This window comes from Cetorhinus maximus, chromosome 9, assembly GCF_964194155.1.
Source record: "Cetorhinus maximus chromosome 9, sCetMax3.hap1.1, whole genome shotgun sequence".
NCBI lineage: Eukaryota > Metazoa > Chordata > Chondrichthyes > Lamniformes > Cetorhinidae > Cetorhinus > Cetorhinus maximus.
The window spans coordinates 53,340,621-53,362,535 of record NC_135887.1 but is presented as its reverse complement, the minus strand read 5'-3'; the positions used below and the strand labels follow the sequence as shown (position 1 = coordinate 53,362,535).

Sequence of the window (21,915 nt, the reverse complement as noted above, 5' to 3'; positions counted from 1 at the left end):
CTAACCACCCACCGAGCTCAATACTCTGCCCAAGGTGTTCAACATAGTGAGACCAGTCGTCCGAGGTTGGATCAAATGGCTCTACTCTTTCAAATTGTTGCATCTCTTAGGGGATTAATTCAACACAGAAGGAAATTTTCTTTAACTTACAACCATCTTGTGAGGTACGGCCCGATTTCGGTTCTTCTGATTTCCTTTGTTCTTCTCGGTTTTTTGCTCGCTTTTTCCGTGATTTTTCGTGCTTTTACTTTCGTCACAGATTTGTTGGATCCAGTGCCATTGTTTCGTTGGGGTCCCTGTTGGATCCAGTGCCATTGTTTCATTGGGGTCCCTGTTGGATCCAGTGCCATTGCTTCGTTGGGGCTAAAGGATCTGGGTTGCACGCTTTGTTTGGGGTGACCGAGTCAGTACAGAGACAGAGAATGTCAGGAGGTCGTTATTAGAATAAACACATGCTGTTTATTTACAAACTAAACTCTACAACGATACTTGTATGCTCACAACTTAAAACTCTGCCCTCACTCATCAGTGACGAACTCAAGACTCTCTCACAGAGAGGTAGCCCGTGCTACTCTGCTATTGGACATTAAGATCATGTGACCTTACATTACCATACTTGTCTTAAAGGTATATCACATCTCAGATTACTGCACAGGTCCATCTTTTTCTGAAAGGGCTTTCCAGAAGAGGAACAGCGCCTCCATGGAGTGGACTTCACCATCAAAAATGAGCTTGTTTGGCACCTCAGCAGCTCCCCCCGTGGGATAAGTGAGTACCTCACGGCTAGCTGGCTCACCTTGGTGAGGAATGAGCTTGCCACCATCATCAGCGTATACACTCCTAGGCTTGAGGCAAGAGGCGAGACCAAGGAGGGATTCCACACTGACCTTGAGCAATCCCTAGCCTGAGTCCCAGCAGGCAACAAAGTGATTCTCCTCAGAGATGTCAATGCCAGATTCAGAGGCAGTCAGTGCTCACTGGAGAGAGCACCTGGAAGAACTTCACAACCAAGAATCTGTTTTTGACTTGAATGCCCTCATCTCCATTACTCAATCCTCCCACCTGGCCTGGTCTTGGTCCTATCCTGGTCCAGAGCGAAGTTAAAAAAGCCATTCGACAGCTGAAAAACAACAAAACCTCTGGAGCAGATGGAATCCCTGTTGAAATTCTGAAACACGACAGAGCTGCACTCCTGGCACAGCTGCACAATCTCATATCCCTCATCTGGGAAGGACAGTGCATGCTGGGCGATCTCAGCGACACTGTGATTGTGACTGTATTCAAGAAGGGAGACATGTCCGATTGTGGTAACTACAGGTAAGATCATTGCAAGGGTCCCCCTCAATCGCTTCCCCCCACTGGCTGAAGAGCTCCTTCCAGAGCCACAGTGTGGCTTTCACCCATCGAGAGGTGCTCAGAGGTGTGATCTTCACTGCACAACAGTGGACTGGTCTATAATTCCCTGCACATGTCCAGCCTCCCTTCTTAAATATAAGAATTAAATCAGCTATCCACCAGTCCTCTGGCACTACACCTTTTCTAACAAATTATTAAATATGAGTAGTAATGCCTCCATTACCTCTTTGTTAGATTCTTTTAAAATATGTGGGGCAGAATTTTGCCCTTGGCTGGTGGGCCCCACCGGCTCGGTGGTGGGTGGACAGCTGACCCCCGCTGCCGAAAAGGGGCCCGCCGCCATTTTGAGTGTGCGGGCCAATTAAGGCCTGCCCAGCGGCCTTCCCGACGGGAAGCGCTATGTGCTTCCTGTGCAGGGGGGTAGGGATTCCCCATCTGTCAGAGTGCGCTCTTTCGCACATGCACACGAAAGAGCGCACTGCTCCCTGAGGCAAAGTGCTGCCTCAGGGAGAATAGTGACAGTCTGAAAAACTTAAAAAATAGAAAAATAAAAATATTATTAACATGTCCCCCTCATGTGACAATGTCACACGGGATGGGACATGTTAATAAATATAACATTACATTTATTAAAGTTTTTAAAAAGGAACATGAAACCTCATCCCGCCAGTGAATGAGGTTTCATGTATTATCTGGAGCCCGCTGGGGCTCCTGGCCTGCCCGCCAGCCTGAAGGTTGGACGGGCAGGGCCTTTAATTACTTTAATTATCCTGTCAACGGCCTTAATTGGCCATTAACAAGTTGGCGGGCCCACGGCTGATTTCGCAGTCCGCCCGCCTTCCTGAAAATTTAAATGGACCGGGATGACTTTGGGGGTTCCTCCCGACATCATCCCACGTCATTTTCCTGTCGGCGAGCGGGCCCCGCCCCCAAATCACCGACAGGAAAATTCTGGCCGTGGATTCAACCCATATAGACCAGGAATCTTATCCTCTTTTCAGTTTGATTTTGAATACATCACTTTTTAAAAATTTTAAATGCACTTATCTCATTGTTCATTTCATCATTCAATGTCATGTCTACCTGTTCTATCTCCCTGGTAATAACTGAAGTAAAATAATTATCATACTGTGATATTATCCTGTCTATCCTGTAACAGTCCTATTCCCATCACAACCTTCCTTTTTTTTGATGTGTCTGTAAAATATTTTACTATTTTGCTTTATGTTCCTTCATAATTTAATTAAATTATTTCTCTTTGCCTTCCTAAATGTTTATTGATTTCTCTCTTAATCTCTTCTTATTCTCTCTTAACCTGCACTCCTCTCCTGTTTATGTGCTTAATGTATGCCTCTATCCCAACCTTCAGTTGTTCCTTCATGACTTTATTCATCCCACTATAGCTTAGTTTGCTCTTTCCTTTTCGCAGAATGTATTTTTCATGCACTCTGTTGAACACCATTTTAAATGTTTCCCATTGTTGTTATACATTGTTCTTTGCCAATATTGTTGCCCATTTTATTTCCCCAAGTTCTATTCTCAGCCCATCAAAATCAGCTTTTCCCCAATCTATTCATCTGGTTTCCATCATACTAATGTCCTAATGTTAGAAAGGAGTTCTGTACTCATTGGAGGCTCTCCATGCCCTTATCCCCTTTACCAACATCTTCTGTCCAATTAACATCAGGGTAGTTCCCATGACTTTTATTCTGTTTTTTCACTCAATTCCTTAAATTGGCTGCATATTTCTTCCGCCACCTCCCTTCCACGACTCGGTGGTCTGTAGACTCTTAGTGTGATTGGTCCTTCATCTTTTATCTCTATCCACATGGATTCTATTTTTGACTTCCTGATAGTTGCACCCCCTTTTCTACTGCCACTGCCAACCTGAATGATAACAGCTACTTCACATCTCCATTTCCCTCTCTATCTTTTCTAAATATGTTATACCTGCAATGTTTAATTCCTAGTCTTGGAGGAGAATTTTCTGAATATTGGTTGGGCCGGGTAGGGTGGGGGCATGGAGCCGATCGCCGCCCACGATCGGCTCTGTGCTGCCATTTTATGTGGGTGGGACAATTAAGGCGTGATGAATGGCCGATAGCACTCAGTGCTACCTATGCAGGTAGGGGGAGAAAAAGGATGGTTGGAGCCTGCGCTCTTACGCGCACGTGTGTGAAAGAGCGCAGAAATCTCCCTGAGGCACGGAGCTGCCTCAAGGAGATTAAGCACATGTTGAAATTTTTTAATAAAGAAAGATAAAAATTATTTACACATATCCCTCATGTGACAGTGTCACATTAGCTGGGACACGTTTGCCAATTTAGCAGAATTTATTTATTGATTAGATGAAACCTTCAGGAAACCTCATCCCACCCCTGGATGAGATTTCCTGAAAATGCGAAGGCCACTTGGGCTCTTCGCCTGCCCGCCAGCCTTAAGGTTGGACGGGCAGCGTTGATAACAACTTTAACTGTTTTTTTAATGGCCTTAATAGGCTGTTGACAGTTTGACGTGTGCACAGCTGCCTCTGGCGTGCGCCCGCCAAACGTAATATCTAAAACACGTGCGCTGACGTTGGGACGCATGTCAGTTAATGTGTTGGCATGTTGGGCCCGCCCCCCCGCACGCCGACGTCAAAATTCTGGCCTTGATTTTTCTGTAGCCATCGCTCAGAAATCTCTGTTATGTCTGGTTCTTTCCAACACATTGGGCACACCCGACAGGCCCGAGCCTAAAATGGTGCACAGTGACGTTGGGCATGTGTCCCGACATCATCACACAGTCTCGCGATATTTCATTCGGCGGGCGAGTGCCGGAGTCAGCTGCGCGCCCACCGATAATTAAAAGTTCTATTAAGGCCTTTAACAACCTCATTAACTTGAAATTTACGCTGCCCGTCCAACCTAACGGCTGGAGGGCAGGCAAAAAGGCCAAGCAGCCTTTACATTTTATTGGAAACTTCATCCACGAGCGGGATGAGGTTTCCTAAAGCTAAGACACATTAAATAAAAACTTTATTTTGGAATTGGAAACATGTCCCATCTCATGTGACAGTGTCAAATGAGGGGACATGTTTTATTAAATGTTTACTGTTTTTATTAATTCTTTAAAAAATCATTTCAATCTCGATTGAAGCGGTCTGAAGGAGATAGCTGAAGAGATAGTGGAGGCGTTAGTGGTGATCTTTCAGGAATCACTGGAGTCAGGGAGGGTCCCAGAGGACTGGAAAATCGCTAATGTAACCTCCCTGTTTAAGAAGGGAGTGAGGCAAAAGACAGGAAATTACAGGCCGATTAGCCTGATCCCAGTCGTTGGTAAGATTTTAGAGTCCATTATTAAGGATGAGATTTCAGAATACTTGGAAGTGCATGGTAAAATAGGGCAAAGTCAGCATGGTTTCATCAAGGGGAGGTCATGCCTGACAAATCTGTTAGAATTCTTTGAGGAGGTAACGAGTAGGTTAGACAAAGGAGAGCCAATGGATGTTATCTGCTTGGACTTCCAGAAGGCCTTTGACAAGGTGCCGCACAGGAGGCTGCTCAGTAAGATAAGAGCCCATGGTGTTAGAGGCAAGGTACTAGCATGGATAGAAGATTGGCTGTCTGGCAGGAGGCAGAGAGTGGGGATAAGGGGGTCCTTCTCAGGATGTCGGCCGGTGACTAGTGGAGTTCCGCAGGGGTCAGTGTTGGGACCACAACTTTTCACTTTATACTTTAATGATCTAGATGATGGAACTGAGGACATCCTGGTTAAGTTTGCAGATGATACAAAGATAGGTGGAAGGACAGATAGTGTTGAAGAGGCAGGGAGGCTGCAGAAGGATTTGGACAGGTTAGGAGAATGGGCAAAGAAGTGGCAGATGGAATACAACGTGGGGAAGTGTGAGGTCATGCACTTTGGTAGGAAGAATAGAGGCATAAACTATTTTCTAAATGGGGAGAGAATTCAGAAATCTGGAGTGCAAAGGGACTTGGGAGTCCTAGTCCAGGATTCTCTTAAGATTAACTTGCAGGTTGAGTCGGTAGTTAGGAAGGCAAATGCAATGTTGGCATTTATTTCGAGAGGACTAGAATACAAAAGCAGGGATGTGCTGCTGAGGCTTTAAAAGGCTCTGGTCAGACCACATTTAGAATATTGTGAGCGATTTTGGGCCCCGTATCTCAGGAAGGATGTGCTGGCCCTGGAGAGGGTCCAGAGGAGGTTCACGAGAATGATCCCAGGAATGAAAGGCTTAACATATGAGGAACATTTGAGGACTCTGGGTCTATACTCGATGGAGTTTAGAAGGATGAGGGGGGATCTGATTGAAACTTACAGAATACTGAAAGGCCTGGATAGAGTGGATGTGGGGAAGATGTTTCTATTAGTAGGAGAGACTAGGACCCAAGGGTACAGCCTCAGAGTAAAGGGAAGACCTTTTAGAACAGAGATGAGGAGAAACTTCTTTAGCCAGAGAGTGGTGAATCTACGGAATTCATTGCCACAGAAGGCTGTGGAGGCCAGGTCATTGAGTGTATTTAAGACCGAGATAGATAGGTTCTTGATTGGTAAGGGGATCAAAGGTTATGGGTAGAAGGCGGGAGAATGGGGTTGAGAAACTTATCAGCCATGATTGAATGGTGGAGCAGACTCGATGGGCCGAATGGCCTAATTTCTGCTCCTATGTCTTATGGTCTTATGGTCTCTTACACATGCATGCGTGAACAGCGCACGAGGTCCGCTCTCCTTCCTTCCCCTCTCCCGTACAGGCAGAGCTCACTGCTGCTGCTCTCGATCCACACAGGGCGGACCCGTGTGAAAGGGCGGTGTGGAGCCAATCGTTGGCGGTGGTCAGCTTCCCGACTGCTTCTGTGCCCCCGCCGAGCACCCCTGCCAAGGGCAAAATCCTGCCCATTATTGCCTCAACTCCCCTGTTTCATTCCAGACTCTGTGTGCATTGCTGTTTCGGCATTTTAACTAATTTTTAATAGGATTTCCTCTCACTTTATGTTTAACCATCTTTTTAGACTCCCATTCTAAAACTATTCCTGTGCCATCAATGTCCTCTATTACATTTACATTTAGGCTGTTTACATTTCTTGTAGATCCATCCCTCCATGTTACTTGTTTACAGCCTTTGCCACCTCCCAGTTATCCTTTCCACCAGTACATGGGTCCCATCCGAGATCAGGTAGAGACCATCCCATCATTCCTGTCCAAGAACTGGTGCCTGTGTCCCATGAAAAGGAATCCCTCTTTTCTACACCAGACCTTTATCCACACCAGACCTTTATCCACACCAGACCTTTATCCACATGTTAATTCTCCTGACCTGTCTGCACCCATGCAGTTTATTACCCTCAAAGTCCTGCTTTTTCAATTAGAAACCAACTCCTGATACTCTTTCAGCAGAAGCTCCTCCCTGATCCTAACTATGCCAGTTACTCCAATATGGACCATGGCAGCTGGAGATTCCCCCTCCCTTTCCAAATTCCTCTCTAGCCGCTGTGAGATATTCTTAATCCTGATGTTGGATAGCCAATACACCCTTCAGGAGTCTCGTTCTTGGCTGCAGTGTGTTGTGTTGTTATATTGATAGAAAGGCACCAATCACTCATAAGGGATTATGCAAACATGATGTAGGTTCATTTATTGAGGCTATGCACATGAGAGCAGTTATACTTAGGTATAAAAGTTGAAGACAGTAGCTGAGCTGTATGTGCTTGCGCTGCTCAAAAGCAAAAGTGAAACTAAGAAATAGATTGCATGACCCACATCCCTTTTAGTGATGCCATGCTGCCATCCCTTAAAGGCATATTACAAGACAGAGGACACTATCTCTCCCCATAATTATAGAGCCCCTTAATGCAACCACATTTTTATTTTGCTCTTCCTCCCACCACAGACAGCCCTTGCAGCCACGGTGCCACAGTCTGAGTTGTGTCAGTCCTCTCTATTCTTTCACTACAGACCTCACAGCTAGCAAGTATATTATACCTGTTGGACAGGACCAGTCTCCGCAGGATCTCCTTCTCAAACTATCCTAAGTGCCAGCTGTCTGGCTCCCTCTTATTCACACCCTCCTCTTCCACTACCCGGCTCTCTATCAGTCACACCCTCCCCTTCCTCTACCCAGTTCCCCATCAATCACACCCTCGCCTTCCACTACCCAGCTCCCTCTCAGTCACACCCTCCCCTTCCACTACCCAGCTCCCTCTCAGTCACACCCCCCCTTCCACTACCCAGCTCCCTCTCAGTCACACCCTTCCCTTCCACTTCCCAGCTCCCTCTCAGTCACACCCTCGCCTTACACTACCCAGCTCCCTCTCAGTCACACTCTCGCCTTACACTACCCAGCTCCCTCTCAGTCACACTCTCGCCTTACACTACCCGGCTCCCTCTCAGTCACACCCTCCCCTTCCACTACCCAGCTCCCTCTCAGTCACACCCTCGCCTTCCACTTCCCAGCTCCCTCTCAGTCACACCCTTCCTTTCCACTTCCCAGCTCCCTCTCAGTCACACCCTCGCCTTCCACTTCCCAGCTCCCTCTCAGTCACACCCTCGCCTTACACTACCCGGCTCCCTCTCAGTCACACCCTCCCCTTCCACTACCCAGCTCCCTCTCAGTCACACACTCGCCTTTCACTACCCAGCTCCCTCTCAGTCACACCCTCCCCTTCCACTTCCCAGCTCCCTCTCAGTCACACCCTCCCCTTCCACTACCCAGCTCCCTCTCAGTCACACCCTCGCCTTACACTACCCAGCTCCCTCTCAGTCACACTCTCGCCTTACACTACCCGGCTCCCTCTCAGTCACACCCTCCCCTTCCACTACCCAGCTCCCTCTCAGTCACACCCCCCCCTTCCACTACCCAGCTCCCTCTCAGTCACACCCTCCCCTTCCACTACCCAGTTCCCCATCAATCACACCCTCGCCTTCCACTACCCAGCTCCCCATCAGTCACACCCTCCCCTTCCACTACCCAGCTCCCTCTCAGTCACACCCTCCCCTTCCACTACCTGGCTCTCTAACAGTCACACCCTCCCCTTCCACTACCCAGCTCCCTCTCAGTCACACCCTCCCCTTCCACTACCCAGCTCCCCATCAGTCACACCCTCGCCTTACACTACCCGGCTCACTATCAGTCACACCCTCCCCTTCCACTACCCAGCTCCCTCTCAGTCACACCCTCCCCTTCCACTTCCCAGCTCCCTCTCAGTCACACTCTCGCCTTCCACTTCCCAGCTCCCTCTCAGTCACACTCTCGCCTTCCACTTCCCGGCTCCCTATCAGTCACACCCTCCCCTTCCACTACCCAGCTCCCTATCAGTCACACCCTCCCCTTCCACTACCCAGCTCCCCATCAGTCACACCCTCGCCTTACACTACCCGGCTCACTATCAGTCACACCCTCCCCTTCCACTACCCAGCTCCCTCTCAGTCACACTCTCGCCTTACACTACCCAACTCCCCATCAGTCACACCCTCTCCTTACACTACCCGCCTCCCTATCAATCACACCCTCCCCTTCCACTACCCAGCTCCCCATCAGTCACACCCTCTCCTTACACTACCCAGCTCCCTATCAGTCACATCCTCCCCTTCCATTACCTGGCTCTCTAACAGTTGCTCTGTCCCATTCCTGAACCTGTGTTTTCCCCTGGGGTGTGACTATATTCTAGATAAACTGTCCAGCAACTCCTTCCCTGCCCTCATTTCTCAGTTTACTTCCAACTCACACTCCAGCTGCAACTTGGTTCTGGAGAGATTCGATTTGGAGACAGCTCCTGCTGACCTGGTTTCTTGGGACCATCTCACTATCCACAACACCCCCCCCACCCCATTCTGCAGTCCAGACATTAAAATCATGGCAGGGCCACAGGTGAGAGTTTGGGGGCACGTTACGTGATATTTGATTTTTAAACTTCCATGGCACCCTCTCTTGCTCATCGTGGTGGGGGTAAAAATTCCAAGCCCCACCGCAGGTGTTCTTGACTATTTTTTTGTTATTTGTTCTTGGGATTGCGCATCAGTGGCAATGCCAGCGTTTATTTCCTGTCCCTCGAGGAGGTGCTGGGGAACTGCCTTCTTGAACCACAGCTGTAATGGTTTGATATAACTGAGTGCCTTGCTGGACCATCACAGGAGGCAGTTAAGAGTCAATCACATTGCTGTGGTAATAAAAACAAAAAATGCTGCAATAACTCATCATCTGTGGAGAGAGAAACAGAGTTAACATTTCTAACCCATATGACCCTTCTTCAGAGCTGGAGTCATTTGTAGGCCAGACCAAGTGAGGATAGCAGATTCCCTTCCCTAGAGGACATTAGTGAACCAGATGGGTTTTTATGACAATGCAGTAGTTTCTTGATTATTAATGAGGCTAGTATTTTATTGCAGATTTTATTAATTGAATTTAAACTCCCCAGCAATAATGGTGGGATTTGAACCCAAGTCTCTCAAGCATTAGCATGGGCCTCTGGTTTACTAGTCCTGTAACATTACCATCATGCTACTGTGTTGAAATAGTGCCTCAAGCAGCAGTAATAATGATCAATATATCTATGATCATTCTGTCAACAGCAAAGTGCATCTATCACTGGTGTTTGCTGAGTGCCAACTTGCTGTGCATGCCTTACATCACTCGTAGCCTTCCCTGCTCTTCCTTCTCCTCTGCGAGTGGACGACTGAATCCAATATCCACTGCAGCCAAAGTGCTCTATGTTATAGTTCCATGGTGCTGCAGATTGCAGGGCACATTCTCCTCTTTGGAGCTGAGCCCACCCTGCCAGCCCCTCCCCTCCATGCTCAACCCCATCCTCTGTTTCTCTCCTAGTCTCAATTCATTTTCCTGGGTTGGTGGCCTCATCAACCTATTTTCCTGCCAACTCCACTGTGTCACCTCCTTGCCCAATGTAATTATAGATGGAGCTCTTTTTGTTGGGACATTAAGGGTAACACTGTGGGTATCCAAGAGTCATCAAAGAAAAATCGTCTTCATAAGTGCCCTCCTAGAGAATCAAAACAAAAGAAACCCTTCCCTATGAAATCAGGATTTTATTAGTGATGTCCATAAGCCACTCCATACTCCACAATCTCATCCAGTCACAGAGGCAATTCCAGGTGGGATTGTGAAGGAAAATCCCCCTCTACCTGTCAAGGGCATCCAAGCAGTCTACAGCATCTGCTGCAAAACCCCTTGGAAATGATTGTTGACAACAGACTATGCCTGTGAAGTAAGAGGGGAAATGATTCAGCTGGGAATTAAGCACCAATTACAGCAGCATTAACAAGCTCAACTTGTCTAAGGCACATCTTCAGTGCTATGGTAATGACAAGCTCCTGCCTTCCTCCCCACAGTGACTTAGCATTGTGCAAGTAGAAGAGATTACTGAAGCTTAATACATAAATAGCACAGGTGTTGATTGTAACACCAGCAATAATTTTCACGCTCTAGAAATTCTCCACAAGGAATTAATTTATTCTTTCCAAACTTCAGGCATTATCCAGGTGAAAATAAACAACCAGCAATGTTTGTTCAAGCTTTTCTTTTAGTCCTTTTGGGATGGAGTAGTTTCAAAGGATAATGCAGATGAGCTTGGTGTTTTCACTCAGTAAGTGGAATGAGCTGTGGTTATTGGATGCTTATTGTATTGTATTTCAGAAATGAGGGCTTGGGACCATTGCTCTTCTCAATGATCTGGGCAAGAGTATAGGGGCACAATATAAATGTTCTCAGATGCTACAAAATCGAGAAGCATGGTTAACTATGAGGAGTTATGAAGAGGATAATTGGCTTCAGGAGAACGTGGACAGATTAGTAGAAGTAAGATGAGGTGACACATTTTGGAGGGAAGAATAAGGAAAGGAAATAAACTCCAAATGATAAAGCCTGAAAAGGAGTAGAGGAGCAAGGAGACTAAGGGGTTAGTGGTTATGCTGAGTTTATACAAATCATTGGTTAGGCTGCAATTAGGATATGGTGTCCAATTTTGACTAACTTACATTAGGAAAGATGTTGAGGCTATGGAAAGGGTGCAAAAGAGATTCACCCAGGTAACTAAATGCATCGGAGCTTTCTCATCAGAACTAGGGATGTTCAGAGATGATCTGTTAGAGTTGTTCAATGATAAGGGGATTTGATAAGGTAAAAAGTAAAACCTATTTCCACTAGTTTTGCGAGTCAGTGGGCGGACTTTTCCGTGCCGTTGGTGGTGCGTGTGCTCGGTGGCGTGTGCTCGGTGGCGTGTGCTCGGTGGTGTGAGCGGACAATATGGTGAGAAGGCCAAAAATCGGTTTCACGATGTTGTGGAGCCAGTTTGCAATTGTCCACTCTGCCCATCAATGGCGGGCCGCGTTTCCCACCGTTGGATGTCAGGAATTCATTGTAATACATCTGCATATCATTATTAGCCCAGCTCGCTGGAATCATCCCTCTAACGTTGGATCATCTGAGCACGTCGGCGTGATTACACCCCAACGTGTTTCACAACTGTACATAAGCTACGTGCAGCTGGCAAGCTGCACTTTGCTCGCGATTTTGAGGTTTGTTTGCCTACCTTGCTTCAGTCAGCACTCACGGTCATCAGTGCCAGGCTTCACAGGCAGCACCACATCACTTTTAGGGAGGCTCATGGGCAGGTCTCTAGCTACCAGACCAACCATAAGGTGTGGGTTGTTTTTTTAATGGCTGCAGGGCTAGGGCTTGTTTGAGGAAGGGGGAGAAGTGGCCTCAGGCAAGGGAAGAGGCTGCAGGATGAGGGCTGTACTGGGGAAGGGGGATATCCCAGGGTGTGTGTGGGGGCACACGTTGATCTGTGCAAGTGGCCTCAAGATGGTGAGGGCTGAGGATGCAGTCTCCAGAGGAGATGAGACCAGCTGGAGATGGAGATGTGGGGGTGTGTGTGAGAGGGTGAGTGGTGATGTCCTTTGAGCTGGCAGTGAGTGAGATGCCAGTGAATGTGTGATGGGCTTGAGTATGTGAGTTTAGAGTGATGAGATGGTTGCCTTACCCTGGCTGCACGGATGAGATCATTCATCCTCTATCTGCATTGGATGGCCAACCTCTTCTGTGCAGCATTGGCACTGATCACCACTGCCACCACCTGCCAAGTTGGAGTGGTGAGTTTGCTGGACCTCCCGCGGCCTGAGTGGGGGTAGAGGACATCACTGTGGGTTCAAAAGGTTCCAGGGATGCATCACTGAATTGGAAGGCTGAAGTCTTCTTGCCTTTCGGGGCCATGTCTCCTGTGCAGCAGTTCTGGGCAGGAAGCACTGGGAGGTGCGCACGTGGATGCACTTTAAATATGGCACCCATCACGAGGAAGTGGCAAAGTGATGGCATGGCAGGCAAATGACAGCCCGCCCGCCATCGAAACAAATGCATAATTAATGAGGTAGGATTGGGACAATGAGGTGCAGAAAATTACCATTGTGGCCGACGGGTAAAACGTTCTTTTTCCCGCCCGCTACCACACAGTGCAAATCCGGGACGATTCTGCCCAGTAACTAGAGGGCATCAATTTTGGAAATAGGAAAAGGGAGAGGTTAGGAGAGATGTTTTCTTGACAGATGAATGCCAGGCCAGAAACAGTGAAGCAGAATCCATAATAGCATTTAAAAGGGAAGTGAATACATATTTTTATAAAGTTCTAAAGTGTATGAGGAAAGTGTGAGAGAGAATAACACCAAAGGGATCCTTACAGAACCAGCACAGCCTTGATAGGCCAAGTGGGGAATTGAAAAGGGGGTGGGAATGGATTGAAGAGGGTAGCTCTGTCTCCTGACGTCTTCCTGACCAATATTTATCTTTTGATCTATACCACAAAAACAGGTGACCTGGTTATTTTTCTCACTGTTGTTTGTGGGACCACTGGCTGCCACATTTTCTACATTAAAACAGGCACTGCACTTCAAAAAGATCTTCATTGGCTGTAACACAGAAGAGGTTCACTAAGATCCACTGGAATAAGGTGATTTAATTCTGCACAGTAATTAAATGAACTGGGGCTTTTTCTTTAGAACCAAGGTTCAGAGATGATCTGATGGATCTGCCTGGGACATCCTGAGGTTATGGTAAGCAGTTTATATATGCTAGTTCTATTTTCCCCTCTTTCACTGGGTAACATGCTTGATTCTGAGTCAGAAGGTTCTGGGTTCAAGTTTTTCCCAATACTCGAGCACAACAATCAAAGCTGACATCCCAGTACAGCTCTGAGGGAGCACTGCACTGTCAGAGGCGCCACATTTCTGTCTTTCGCAGGGCACATTAAACCGAGACCCTGTCTGCCCCCACGGGTGGATGGAAAAGATCCCATGGCGCTATTTTGAAGAAAAGCAGGGGAGTTTTCACTGGTGTCGTGGCCAATATTTATTCCTCAATCAACATCACAAAAACAGATTACTTGATCATTATCACATTGCTGTTTGTGGGAGCTTGCTGTGTGTAAATTGGCTCCCATGTTTTCTACATTACAAAAGTGGCTACCCTTCAAAAAAGTACTTTATTGGCTCTAAACCACTTTGGAATGGCCGGTGGTCATCTAAGACGCTACAGGAATACAAGTCTTTCTTTGTTTTCTTCCTTTCCTCCATCTTATATTGCTGCTGGGATCCCTAGAAGACTGTGTATGGTGTGGATTTATACCTTGGCTAGGCTCAGTGACTTCGGATGGAAATTTCACGTCAAGGTGGTGACCCTGTCCACCAGTTGAAAGGTCAAAGATGAGCCTGCTTCCACCCTAATTGAAATAATGTATGCAAAGTAGGTACAACTTTCTCCTTTCTCCAGATTCTCCTGATGTACCTGAACTTCTTGTGACAGGTGTGGGAGGGTGCAAGCAGTCATTCTGCTTCATTTCACCGATGCAGTTAGTGTCTGTGCTATAAAGCAGACTCCTCCCCTGAGGTTTATCTTCTTGTACAGCACCTCCTGCAGTGGGACATCCTCTGGAGGTGAAAGTGTCCATTCCATTACTCTCACTGATCACAATTCCATCGTAAAGGTTTGCCCAGTGGCTCCTCTCACCAGTAAATCCCCTCCTGTGTCTATGAGGTCTACAAACCTTTCCCCCTTTAATGGCAAGGTAGCAGCCCTTTAAGAGCGGCTAACTTGCCATATTCTCTCCTCTACCCTCTACACCCCATCACCCCACCCCACCTCCATAAACAACCAAACAAGACACTGGCCAACCTGTCCACTAGTATTTTACATGTGCAAAAGTAAAAGGGCAATTTATTATAACCACTTAAAGTTGTCAATCAAATAAAGACAGCAGTTCTCTGCAGCTCTCAAAACAGAACACCCTACTGAGAAAATCTCTTTGTGAGTTCCCCAGAAAACAGTGCGGCCTGCAGGTCATTGTATTTACTCAAGTCTGAGTTAGATAGATTTTTGATAGACAAGGGAGTGAAGGGTTATGGGGACCAGACAAAAAAGTGGGGTTGAGACCACAATCAGATCAGCCATGATCTTATTGAATAGCAGAGCAGGCTTGAAGGGCTGAGTGGCCTACTCCTGTTCCTAAGCTAAGCCCCATGAGTATAGGAAGGCTGGGGTGAGAGGCCAGCTTGACAAACATCGCCAACTTGGATCTTCCCTTCTGTTACCTTGGGACAAATCTGACATGATCGGACTGTAAAATTCCGCCCAGGGTCTTTTTCTAAATTCATTCATTGGATCTGGGTGCCATTGGCAAGCTGGCATTTATTGCTCATCTCAAGTTATCCTGAGAAAGGCAACTGCTTTGTGGCAGTTTGATACAACAGAAAGGTTTGTTTCAGAGTGGCAAAGAATCAGTGGCATTAGTGTGGAACTAGGGCCACATCCAGATCAAACTGGGTAGAGGCAACGGGTTTCCTTCCCTAAAGGACACCAGTGAACCAGTTGGGTTTTTATGACAATTCATCAGCTTCATGGTCCTTTTTACTAAGGCCAGTTTTTTATTGAGAGATTTTTAAAACCAAGCTAAAATTCAAGCTGTTCGAGCGGGACTGATGACTAGTTCATTAATACAGTCACAGAACTGGGTCATCTCTTGAAAAACCACACTGTAGATAACATGTAAATTTTAAACTTCTAAGCTAATGGATTCTCTACTGTAGGTGACAAGTATGTCAGTTGATTTTCAACAGATAGGCTAAGTGAGTGTGAGAGGCCATGTTGGGATAATGTAGTATGTTTATCAGAGCAGAAAATGTTTCTCACATACTAGGTTTCCCCAAAATATCAGGTGTAGGAGATGCATGCACTGTCCCTAACATTCAATGTGCCCACTATCTCTTAATGGGACCTAATATCCTCTGGTGGCAATGAAATACCCAATGGGCAATGCCCTTTGCACTCACCTCACACAGAAGCATATGTACTTTGCCAGCCAACTGAGCAGGGAATGGAAGGTCTGATGTTGTACCCCTCCATCATTTACCCAACAACTGCTTTGTGCATCCACATATTTGGTTCCCTTCCACTCCAGTTTTGCCTCACAAACCAACACCACACCACCCCACCAACTGCACCCCCCAACCCCCCACCCCACCCTGCCCCATTGCATTCCAGACTTGGCAAAGACTGACAACTACTTTAAATTTAAAGCTGCAATAAAATCTGAAACAATATCCACCCCATATTCAATCACTTACCCTTAAGTGCACAAATCCCTTTAATTCAGCTCGATGTTACACACCCCTACTGTGATCAGATGCTGGCATGAGGCAAAAACTAGACTGGGAGCTGATGCTAATTATTCAAATGAGCTGCCACTGACATTTGGGCCCAGTCACTTCAGTGCACTCGGGAGTAGCTTGAACAGCCAGCCAGCCCTGGTCCCACAAGATTCTAAGTTTCCTCAATATTGTATGATGTGTCACCATGTAGTAAACAGAAAAACAATCATTAATAATTAGGGAGGCATCACACTAAATCATGCTGTGTTGAAATTAGGTGGCTCTTCCTACTAGTTAGTTCTGCCTGTTAGGGCCCATTCATCAGTTTAAGGTAATTGTTACATGGATACATGGTGTGGTGTGTGTCACAATTAGCTGTGGCTTGAGGTAGCACTCTCCCCTCTGAGTCATAGCTTTTGGGTTCAAAGTCCACTCCAGGGACTTGAGCATATAATTTGACACTCCGGTGCAGTCATGAGAGAGTGCCGCACAGCTGGAGGTGCTGTCTTTCTGTTGAGATGCGCTGTCTCAGCTTTCTGGTAGACGTAAAAGATTCCAAGCACTAATTCAAAGAAGAGCCGGGGAGTTCTCCATGGTGCCTTGGCCAATATTTAATCCTCAACCAACATTACTAAAATAGATATATTATTGTCTGTGAAGCATTTTGGGAGATCCTGAGGTTGTGAGAGGCGCCATATAAATGCAAATCTTTAATTTTTAGCATCTCGGAGAGATGACTGTCCCTGTGGCTGTGGATGTGGTTTGAATTTAGTGTCACCTCTTTTCTTATTGAAATGCCTACAATGAAAATTATGATGCAACTTCATGAAAATAGTTCGAATAGCAATGTTTTGTATCATACAATAACACTGAACTGTACACACGCTACATTCTCTGCAAGGTATTTGACCTCCTTATTTGTAAATGAGAAAGGCCTAGAGCAATAAAGGTGCGATGGAACTTTAATATGCTATATTCTTCACCATTCCTTTTCGTACTGCAGGAAGTCAGAACTCCCAAGCACTCGCAGGCAGAACGGTCTGCGATTGTTGATGATAAGGAAGCATTCTCTCTGGGTTATAAGCCATCCTGGCTGCTTGTGGTGTCTGAGGTTACCATTTTAGAGCAGTGATGTGGGCAACATAAGCGGTGACCAGATGAACAGAACCCACAGGTAAGAAGGAGCAAAAAATGTTGATCTGGACATTTGAAATCAAAGGGGAAAGGGAAAAAAAGTCTATTTATTAATAACCTAGATGACTGGATAGAGAGCCATGTGCCCCCTTCACTGATGACACACAGCTAGGCAGCATGGTAAATGGAACCATTAAATTACAGAGATATTGATAGGGTAAGTCAACGTGCCAAAATATGGCAAATTAATTCCAATATAGGCAAATGTGAGGTCATCCACATTGGACCTTAAAGGATAGAACGGGGGACTTTCAAAATGGTAAAAATGCGGAGGTCCAAGAAGACTTTGGGGTTCAGGTACATAGATCATTATATACCATTAGGTAAGAGAATAATCAAAAAGGCTCATGAAATGTTGGCCTTTGTTTATGGAGGACTAGAATACAAGGGGGTGGAAGTTCTGATGTAAGGTCATTGACCTAAAATGTTAACTGTTTTCCTCTCTACAGATGCTGCCTGACCTGATGAGTACTTCCACCATATCTTTCTCTTTGTTATGGTAGAAGTCACACTTCAGCTATGCAAAGCCCTGCTTAGATCATACCTGGAGTTATTCTGAGCAGTTCTGGGCACCACATGCTCGGAAGGATATGCTGGCCTTGGAGAGCATGCAGTGTAGATTTACCAGAATTGTAACTGGACTCCATGGGTTAAATGATGAGGAGAGATTTTTTTTTATTCATTCATGGAATGAGGGTGTCACTGGCTAGGCCAGCATTCATTATGCATCCCTAATTGCCTTTGAGAAGGTGATTACACAAACTAGGATTGTATTCTCTGGAATTTAGAAGTTATACAGGTGATCTGATTGAAATTGTCAAGATAATGAGGCAAGAGTAGATAAGGGCAGATAGGTGGGAGTCTAGGACTAGGAGGCATAGTGTAAAAATTAGTGTCAGATCATTCAGGAGTGAAATTAGGAAACGTTGCTTAATGCAAAGGGTGGTAAATGTTTGGAACTTTTTTCTGTAAATGGCAATTGATTCTGTACCGATCATTCTTTTTAAATATGAGATTGATTTTTTCTTTGTTAAACAAATATATTAAGGATTGTGCGCAAAGGCATAAATCAGTTGTGATGTCATTGAATGGTGGAACAGCCTCGGGGGGGTGGGTGGTGAATGGTCTACACCTGTTCCTATGCTGGAAATACACTACCGACCAGTCAGCAACTGAAGGAGAAAGATTGGTCACATAGAGTCAGAGTTAAAACATTTAATCCATCTAAGACACACTGTGCTATTTCAGCGCTAGTGTCAGCTGTGACTCAGTGAATAGCACTTTCATCTCTGTGTGCAAAGGTTGTAGGTTCAAATTTATCTCCAGGGACCTGAGTGCACAACATGGCTGGTATCTCAGGCAATACTGAGAACAGCAGGGGAGGGAGCTCTGGTCAACATGTATCCCTCAAACCAACATCTGAAAAAGGGGTGATCTGGTCGTTGAATAACATTGTTTGTGGAATCTTCCCATGCACACTTTGGCTGCTGCATTTCCCTACTTTATTAGTTATTACACTTCAGAGAATTCTTCATTAGCTGTGAAGCTCTTTGGGGCTTCCTGAGGTCTGAAGGGAACGGAACGGTGAGCAAAGATTGTCACTGGAAGAAACATGGGAGCAGATTCTTTTGCTCAGGACTATTAGACCATGAGAACTTTCAACACATGTGGTTATTGAGGTACAGACTAAAACTTAACTTAAAAATGAATGAATATATCTTTGAGAGGGGGAATATATAAAAGGGAGATGGCACAAACAAGAGATCACCAGTATTGGGGCCCAAATGCTGTAGTTTCTATAATTCTATGAAAATTATCTTTTATAGAGTCTGAGCTCGGGGAGTGGTCTCGGAATATTCGTGCTGAGAGATGAACATGGTGGAGAGGTAGAGGATCAACAGTGGAACTTCTTCCTCATAAACATAAGCAGAGAATCCATGAGTTATGATATAGAAGGATATTGATTAATAAAGCTTGTTCTTCAAAGAGGTTATGAATTGTTTGGCCAGGAAGATTTGATTAAGGGAAGTAGTTTTGGAGTAAACAACTACAAATGTTTACATGAATAGACCATCTTCAAAGGATTTGGGAACAGATGCTTCATGCAATCTTATTGAGGACATGTCTCTTTGATCAAGGTAAAATTTGATCTATAAAGCAGCATGGTTTTCCAACAGTTCTTCAGAGAACTTGAAAGACACTGTTATGAACCCTTGGGGAAATGGTAAACCAAAATGACCAAATCAACTAAATGACCCCTAAATGAGGAAATTACCAACAAGATTCCACGGTTTGTAACCTTTAACATGAATCAGAACCAATACAAATTACACATGGATTAACAGGTAAATGATACTTCAAAGAAAAAGCTAACTTTCAGTTTAAACAGTCAATATGACAAAGACGTGTCTCAACCACAAGCGCCCACTTCGCTCCTGGGTCAAATGTGGCACTATGTGAAATCTCACAGTCTTTCTAGCCTGGCCTCTGATATGTAGGATCTCCCACTTTCCCACTCAATTCAGCTCTCAAGTGGTGCTCATCAGCAGCTGTATTCCATCCAAGGTTCCCAGATATAGTGTCATGAAGCTATTGATGTATATAATATTTTGGAAAATATTTTTCTTTTAAAATAGAGGTTTAGTCTGTGGGTGTGTCTTAATTGGATTAAAACCAGCTAGTCTGGGTGCTTTGATGGGTACTAGTTTTGATATGTGAGAGGTAGAGTGTATTTGCATTTTTTGAACAGAGCATTCTAGGAATGGGGTGAAACCTGACACCTATCTAGCAGATACCAAGCAATATGTTTATATTGCTAATAAAACTGGTACTATGAAAGGGGTTTCATTGTTAAAAGGTGAAATTCAAAGAGGTTGGTGAGACATGAGAATTTGTATTCAATCAGTGGTGGTAGGTATAACTTCAGTAGTTTTCAGATGTGCAGAGCAAAGGCAATGTAAGATCAAAAGGCAGCTGCAAGCCTCCAACTGGCTCCATAGCAACCAAAGTGAAAGAACCTCATTTTGAACTCATAAGGTGAAAATGCTTTGCCTGGCGTCTGGTTTAGTCTAAGGGTTGCTGTTGCCTTAATTGAGATTAGTTTGGGAATTTGTTAAAAGTTATGACAGTAGTAATTTGTAACCATGTGTATATATATTTTTAACCTGTGAAAATTAATAAAATGTTTCAACTAGTTTAATGTAAAGCCTCAAGAATTGATGGTCTGATTCCTGAATTTAGAGTCACATCTCAAACATAACACTTTAAATTATTGGTATTACAGTTCTTTGAAGTTTCCCTCTGGGATTTTTAAATAACTCAGCTTTACCAACTGCATTGGTCATAACATCGACAAGGCACAGGGCTACAAATTCTCTTTCATTTGAGGCATGTCAGTTTTGATGGCATAGCATTGCAGAGTACTTTTTCAACAAACCAAGCAACAACACCTGGACCATGATCTGGTCCTCTGATACAAACTCTCAGCTCTTTGGCATTGCCTTAGCTATTCATACCACTTTTGGGATTTAGTCCCTTTTAGCTCGGTTGTATCTCACTTCCCAAACTGCTTCTGGAATTCTATTTTTCTTACTGCCAAACAGAAAACTGACCATCTTATAGAGGCATCAGCTTACTCATAAATACAACAGGAATTTGATAAATGTCTCCTGCTGCAGCACTTCTTTGTGACTGCATCTGTGTGCTGATTGCCTTCTGCTTCCAGCTCTCCTTTGTGTCTGCTAGCCACATGGCTTTCGTATGTTAACTTAGTTCTGGCTGGTACTGCTTCCAGGTCAAGGGCTGCCAGGTCATATGGACCAGTATTTCTTATTATCCAAGAAAACTACAACTGATGTAACAATTGAATGTTACAACTCAATGACCTTCCCTCCATCATAAGATCAGAAGTAGGGGTGTTTTCTGATGATTGCAAAATGTAGGAACATAGGACTTAGGAGAAGGAGTAGGCCATTCAACCCCTTGAGCGTGCTCCACCATTCAATAAGATCATGGCTGATCTGGTTCAGTATCATTCACAACTCCACAGGTACTGAAGCTGTCCATGTCCATATGCAGAAATACCTGGACAACATTTAGGCTTGGGCTGATAAGTGGCAAGTAACATATATGCCACAAGTGCCAGGAAATGACCATCTCTCCATAGCGTTCAATGGCATTACCATTGCTGAATCCTCCACTATCAACATCCTGGGAGTTACCATTGGACAAAAACTGAACTGGACCAACCATATAAATACTGTGGTTACAATTGAAGGTCAGGGGCTGGGAATTCTGCGATGATTCCCCAAAGCCTGTCCACCATCTACAAGGCTAAAGTCAGGATGTGATGGAATACTCCCCACTTGCCTGGATGAGTGCAGCTCCCACAACAATCAAGAAGCTCAACACCATCCAGGACAAAGCAGCCTGGTTGATTGGCACCCTATCCACCACCTTAAACATCCATTACTTTCACCACTGACACACAGGGGCAGCAATGTGAACCATATAGAAGATGCACTGCAACAACTCACCAACACCTTTGACAGCACCTTCTAAACCTGTGATCTCTCCTCAAAGGATAAGGGCAGCAGACAAATGGGAACACCACCACCTGCAAGTTCCCCATCAAGTCACTCACCATCCTGACTTGGAAATATGTCACCATTCCTTCACTGTCGCTGGGTCAAAATCCTAGAACTCCCTCCCTAACAGCAC

The 21,915-nt window shown here is 45.3% G+C and overlaps 1 long non-coding RNA gene across 1 annotated transcript; it reads left to right on the top strand.

The window, feature by feature from the left end:
* Positions 1–13,944: 13,944 nt before the first annotated feature.
* Positions 13,945–19,161, top strand: LOC144684205 (uncharacterized). The gene is made up of 4 exons (XR_013577449.1): positions 13,945–14,101; positions 17,006–17,176; positions 17,646–17,695; positions 19,023–19,161. It is a non-coding gene; the product is annotated as an uncharacterized LOC144684205 (long non-coding RNA).
* Positions 19,162–21,915: the final 2,754 nt, after the last annotated feature.